The following is a 7,535-nucleotide window of genomic DNA, read 5'->3' on the forward strand; positions in this document are numbered from 1 at the left end:
AAACTTTGCATGGATACATTGGATGTCAAGACACGTGGAAAAAACGTACAAAACAAGAGATTGGAGACATCAAGATTTTCGACGAATTTTTTAAGAGTTTTCAAATTTTCAGAAAGGATGTTCCAGATAAGATCAAAAACGACATACTCAGATCTTCACTAAGTTTGCAGGGATACATTGGAGGTCGAGACACGTGGAAAAAACGTACAAAACAAGAGATTGGAGACATCAAGATTTTGGACGAATTTTTGAAGAATTTTCAAATTTTCAGATAGGAGGTTCCAGATAAGGTCAAAAACTACATACTCAGATCTCCACCAAACATTGCAGGGATACATTGGATGTCAAGACACGTGGAAAAAACGTACAAAGCAAGAGATTGGAGACATCAAGATTTTCGACGAATTTTTGAAGAATTTTCAAATTTTCAGATAGGAGGTTCCAGATAAGGTCAAAAACTACATACTCAGATCTTCACCAAACGTTGCAGGGATACTTTGCATGTCAAGACACGTGGAAAAAACGTACAAAACAAGAGATTGGAGACATCAAGATTTTCGACGAATTTTTTAAGAATTTTCAAATTTTCGGATGGGAGGTTCCAGATAAGGTCAAAAACGACATACTCAGATCTTCACCAAACTTTGCATGGATACATTGGATGTCAAGACACGTGGAAAAAGCGTACAAAACAAGAGATTGGAGACATCAAGATTTTGGACGAATTTTTTAAGAATTCTCAAATTTTCAGAAAGGAGGTTCCATATAAGGTCAAAAACTACATACTCAGATCTTCACCAAACTTTGCAGGGATACATTGGATGTCAAGACACGTGGAAAAAACGTACAAAACAAGAGATTGGGGTCTTCAAGATTTTGGACGAATTTTTTAAGAATTTTCAAATTTTCAGATAGGAGGTTCCAGATAAGGTCAAAAACTACATACTCAGATCTTCACCAAACGTTGCAGGGATACTTTGCATGTCAAGACACGTGGAAAAAACGTACAAAACAAGAGATTGGAGACATCAAGATTTTCGACGAATTTTTTAAGAATTCTCAAATTTTCAGAAAGGAGGTTCCATATAAGGTCAAAAACTACATACTCAGATCTTCACCAAACATTGCAGGAATACATTGGATGTCAAGACACGTGGAAAAAACGTACAAAACAAGAGATTGGAGACATCAAGATTTTCGACGAATTTTTGAAGAATTTTCAAATTTTCAGATAGGAGGTTCCAGATAAGGTCAAAAACTACATACTCAGATCTTCACCAAACGTTGCAGGGATACTTTGCATGTCAAGACACGTGGAAAAAACGTACAAAACAAGAGATTGGAGACATCAAGATTTTCGACGAATTTTTTAAGAATTTTCAAATTTTCAGATAGGAGGTTCCATATAAGGTCAAAAACTACATACTCAGATCTTCACCAAACATTGCAGGAATACATTGGATGTCAAGACACGTGGAAAAAACGTACAAAACAAGAGATTGGGGTCATCAAGATTTTGCACGGATTTTTTAGGAATTTTCAAATTTTCAGATGGGAGGTTCCAGATAAGGTCAAAAACTACATACTCAGATCTTCACCAAACTTTGCAGGGATACATTGGATGTCAAGACAGGTGGAAAAAACGTACAAAACAAGAGATTGGAGACATCAAGATTTTGGACGAATTTTTTAAGAATTTTCAAATTTTCAGATAGGAGGTTCCATATAAGGTCAAAAACTACATACTCAGATCTTCACCAAACTTTGCATGGATACATTATGTGTCAAGACACGTGGAAAAAACGTACAAAACAAAAGATTGGAGACATCAAGATTTTGGTCGAATTTTTTAAGAATTTTCAAATTTTCAGATGGGAGGTTCCAGATAAGGTCAAAAACTACATACTCAGATCTTCACCAAACTTTGCAGGGATACATTGGATGTCAAGACACGTGGAAAAAACGTACAAAAAAGAGATTGGAGACATCAAGATTTTGGACGAATTTTTTAACAATTTTCAAATTTTCAGAAAGGATGTTCCAGATAAGGTCAAAAACGACATACTCAGATCTTCACAAAACTTTGCAGGGATACATTGGATATCAAGACACGTGGAAAAAACGTACAAAACAAGAGATTGGGGTCATCAAGATTTTGGACGGATTTTTTAGGAATTTTCAAATTTTCAGATGGGAGGTTCCAGATAAGGTCAAAAACTACATACTCAGATCTTCACCAAACATTGCAGGGATACATTGGATGTCAAGACACGTGGAAAAAACGTACAAAACAAGAGATTGGAGACATCAAAATTTTGGACGAATTTTTTAAGAATTTTCAAATTTTCAGATAGGAGGTTCCAGATGAGGTCAAAAACTACAGACTCAGATCTTCACCAAACTTTGCAGGAATACTTTGCATGTCAAGACACGTGGAAAAAACGTACAAAACAAGAGATCGGAGACATCAAGATTTTCGACGAATTTTTTAAGAATTTTCAAATTTTCAGATGGGAGGTTCCAGATAAGGTCAAAAACGACATACTCAGATCTTCACCAAACTTTGCATGGATACATTGGATGTCAAGAAACGTGGAAAAAACATACAAAACATAGGATTGGTGACATCAAGATTTTGGACGAATTTTTTAAGAATTTTCAAATTTTCAGATAGGAGGTTCCATATAAGGTCAAAAACTACATACTCAGATCTTCACCAAACTTTGCAGGGATACATTGGAGGTCGAGACACGTGGAAAAAAAGTACAAAACAAGAGATTGGGGTCATCAAGATTTTGGACGGATTTTTTAGGAATTTTCAAATTTTCAGATGGGAGGTTCCAGATAAGGTCAAAAACTACATACTCAGATCTTCACCAAACATTGCAGGGATACATTGGATGTCAAGACACGTGGAAAAAACGTACAAAACAAGAGATTGGAGACATCAAGATTTTGGAAGAATTTTTTAAGAATTTTCAAATTTTCAGATAGGAGGTTCCAGATGAGGTCAAAAACTACATACTCAGATCTTCACCAAACTTTGCAGGAATACTTTGCATGTCAAGACACGTGGAAAAAACGTACAAAACAAGAGATCGGAGACATCAAGATTTTCGACGAATTTTTTAAGAATTTTCAAATTTTCAGATGGGAGGTTCCAGATAAGGTCAAAAACGACATACTCAGATCTTCACCAAACTTTGCAGGGATCCATTGGAGGTCGAGACACGTGGAAAAAACGTACAAAACAAGAGATTGGAGACATCAAGATTTTGGACGAATTTTTTAAGAATTTTCAAATTTTCAGATAGGAGGTTCCATATAAGGTCAAAAACTACATACTCAGATCTTCACCAAACTTTGCAGGGATACATTGGATGTCAAGACACGTGGAAAAAACGTACAAAACAAGAGATTGGAGACATCAAGATTTTCGACGAATTTTTTAAGAATTTTCAAATTTTCAGAAAGGATGTTCCAGATAAGGTCAAAAACGACATACTCAGATCTTCACTAAGTTTGCAGGGATCCATTGGAGGTCGAGACACGTGGAAAAAACGTACAAAACAAGAGATTGGAGACATCAAGATTTTGGACGAATTTTTGAAGAATTTTCAAATTTTCAGATAGGAGGTTCCAGATAAGGTCAAAAACTACATACTCAGATCTCCACCAAACATTGCAGGGATACATTGGATGTCAAGACACGTGGAAAAAACGTACAAAGCAAGAGATTGGAGACATCAAGATTTTCGACGAATTTTTGAAGAATTTTCAAATTTTCAGATAGGAGGTTCCAGATAAGGTCAAAAACTACAGACTCAGATCTTCACCAAACGTTGCAGGGATACTTTGCATGTCAAGACACGTGGAAAAAACGTACAAAACAAGAGATTGGAGACATCAAGATTTTCGACGAATTTTTTAAGAATTTTCAAATTTTCGGATGGGAGGTTCCAGATAAGGTCAAAAACGACATACTCAGATCTTCACCAAACTTTGCATGGATACATTGGATGTCAAGACACGTGGAAAAAACGTACAAAACAAGAGATTGGAGACATCAAGATTTTGGACGAATTTTTTAAGAATTCTCAAATTTTCAGAAAGGAGGTTCCATATAAGGTCAAAAACTACATACTCAGATCTTCACCAAACTTTGCAGGGATACATTGGATGTCAAGACACGTGGAAAAAACGTACAAAACAAGAGATTGGGGTCTTCAAGATTTTGGACGAATTTTTTAAGAATTTTCAAATTTTCAGATAGGAGGTTCCAGATAAGGTCAAAAACTACATACTCAGATCTTCACCAAACGTTGCAGGGATACTTTGCATGTCAAGACACGTGGAAAAAACGTACAAAACAAGAGATTGGAGACATCAAGATTTTCGACGAATTTTTTAAGAATTCTCAAATTTTCAGAAAGGAGGTTCCATATAAGGTCAAAAACTACATACTCAGATCTTCACCAAACATTGCAGGAATACATTGGATGTCAAGACACGTGGAAAAAACGTACAAAACAAGAGATTGGAGACATCAAGATTTTCGACGAATTTTTTAAGAATTTTCAAATTTTCAGATAGGAGGTTCCAGATAAGGTCAAAAACTACATACTCAGATCTTCACCAAACGTTGCAGGGATACTTTGCATGTCAAGACACGTGGAAAAAACGTACAAAACAAGAGATTGGAGACATCAAGATTTTCGACGAATTTTTTAAGAATTTTCAAATTTTCAGATAGGAGGTTCCATATAAGGTCAAAAACTACATACTCAGATCTTCACCAAACATTGCAGGAATACATTGGATGTCAAGACACGATGAAAAAACGTACAAAACAAGAGATTGGGGTCATCAAGATTTTGCACGGATTTTTTAGGAATTTTCAAATTTTCAGATGGGAGGTTCCAGATAAGGTCAAAAACTACATACTCAGATCTTCACCAAACTTTGCAGGGATACATTGGATGTCAAGACACGTGGAAAAAACGTACAAAACAAGAGATTGGAGACATCAAGATTTTGGACGAATTTTTTAAGAATTTTCAAATTTTCAGATAGGAGGTTCCATATAAGGTCAAAAACTACATACTCAGATCTTCACCAAACTTTGCATGGATACATTATGTGTCAAGACACGTGGAAAAAACGTACAAAACAAAAGATTGGAGACATCAAGATTTTGGTCGAATTTTTTAAGAATTTTCAAATTTTCAGATGGGAGGTTCCAGATAAGGTCAAAAACTACATACTCAGATCTTCACCAAACTTTGCAGGGATACATTTTATGTCAAGACACGTGGAAAAAACGTACAAAAAAGAGATTGGAGACATCAAGATTTTGGACGAATTTTTTAACAATTTTCAAATTTTCAGAAAGGAGGTTCCAGATAAGGTCAAAAACGACATACTCAGATCTTCACCAAACTTTGCAGGGATACATTGGATGTCAAGACACGTGGAAAAAACGTACAAAACAAGAGATTGGAGACATCAAGATTTTGGACGAATTTTTTAAGAATTTTCAAATTTTCAGATAGGAGGTTCCAGATAAGGTCAAAAACTACATACTCAGATCTTCACCAAACTTTGCAGGGATACATTGGATGTCAAGACACGTGGAAAAAACGTACAAAACAAGAGATTGGAGACATCAAGATTTTGGACGAATTTTTTAAGAATTTTCAAATTTTCAGATAGGAGGTTCCAGATGAGGTCAAAAACTACATACTCAGATCTTCACCAAACTTTGCAGGAATACTTTGCATGTCAAGACACGTGGAAAAAACGTACAAAACAAGAGATCGGAGACATCAAGATTTTCGACGAATTTTTTAAGAATTTTCAAATTTTCAGATGGGAGGTTCCAGATAAGGTCAAAAACGACATACTCAGATCTTCACCAAACTTTGCAGGGATCCATTGGAGGTCGAGACACGTGGAAAAAACGTACAAAACAAGAGATTGGAGACATCAAGATTTTGGACGAATTTTTTAAGAATTTTCAAATTTTCAGATAGGAGGTTCCATATAAGGTCAAAAACTACATACTCAGATCTTCACCAAACTTTGCAGGGATACATTGGATGTCAAGACACGTGGAAAAAACGTACAAAACAAGAGATTGGAGACATCAAGATTTTGGACGATTTTTTTAAAAATTTTCAAATTTTCAGAAATGCGGTTCCAGATAAGGTCAAAAACTACATACTCAGATCTTCACCAAACTTTGCAGGGATACATTGGATGTCAAGATACGTGGAAAAAACGTACAAAACAAGAGATTCGGGTCAACAAGATTTTGGACGGATTTTTTAGGAATTTTCAAATTTTCAGATGGGAGGTTCCAGATAAGGTCAAAAACTACATACTCAGATCTTCACCAAACTCTGCAGGGATACATTGTATGTCAAGACACGTGGAAAAAACATACAAAACATAGGATTGGGGACATCAAGATTTTGTTAAATTCTTTTAAGAATTTTCAAATTTTCAGATAGGAGGTTCCATATAAGGTCAAAAACTACATACTCAGATCTTCACCAAACATTGCAGGGATACATTGGATGTCAAGACACGTGGAAAGAACGTACAAAACAAGAGATTGGAGACATCAAGATTTTGGACGAATTTTTTAAGAATTTTCAAATTTTCAGATAGGAGGCTCCATATAAGGTCAAAAACTACATACTCAGATCTTCACCAAACATTGCAGGGATACATTGGATGTCAAGACACGTGGAAAAAACGTACAAAACAAGAGATTGGAGACATCAAGATTTTGGACGAATTTTTTAAGAATTTTCAAATTTTCAGATAGGAGGTTCCAGATAAGGTCAAAAACTACATACTCAGATCTTCACCAAACGTTGCAGGGATACTTTGCATGTCAAGACACGTGGAAAAAACGTACAAAACAAGAGATTGGAGACATCAAGATTTTCGACGAATTTTTTAAGAATTTTCAAATTTTCAGATGGGAGGTTCCAGATAAGGTCAAAAACGACATACTCAGATCTTCACCAAACTTTGCATGGATACATTGGATGTCAAGACACGTGGAAAAAACGTACAAAACAAGAGATTGGGGTCATCAAGATTTTGCACGGATTTTTTAAGAATTTTCAAATTTTCAGATGGGAGGTTCCAGATAAGGTCAAAAACGACATACTCAGATCTTCACCAAACTTTGCAGGGATACATTGGATGTCAAGAAACGTGGAAAAAACGTACAAAACAAGAGATTGGGGTCATCAAGATTTTGCACGGATTTTTTAAGAATTTTCAAATTTTCAGATGGGAGGTTCCAGATAAGGTCAAAAACGACATACTCAGATCTTCACCAAACTTTGCATGGATACATTGGATGTCAAGACACGTGGAAAAAACGTACAAAACAAGAGATTGGTGACATCAAGATTTTGGACGAATTTTTTAAGAATTTTCAAATTTTCAGAAAGGAGGTTCCATATATGGTCAAAAACTACATACTCAGATCTTCACCAAACTTTGCAGGGATACAT

This window comes from Lepisma saccharinum, unplaced genomic scaffold, assembly GCF_977018435.1.
Source record: "Lepisma saccharinum unplaced genomic scaffold, izLepSacc3.1 HAP1_SCAFFOLD_43, whole genome shotgun sequence".
Taxonomy (NCBI): domain Eukaryota; kingdom Metazoa; phylum Arthropoda; class Insecta; order Zygentoma; family Lepismatidae; genus Lepisma; species Lepisma saccharinum.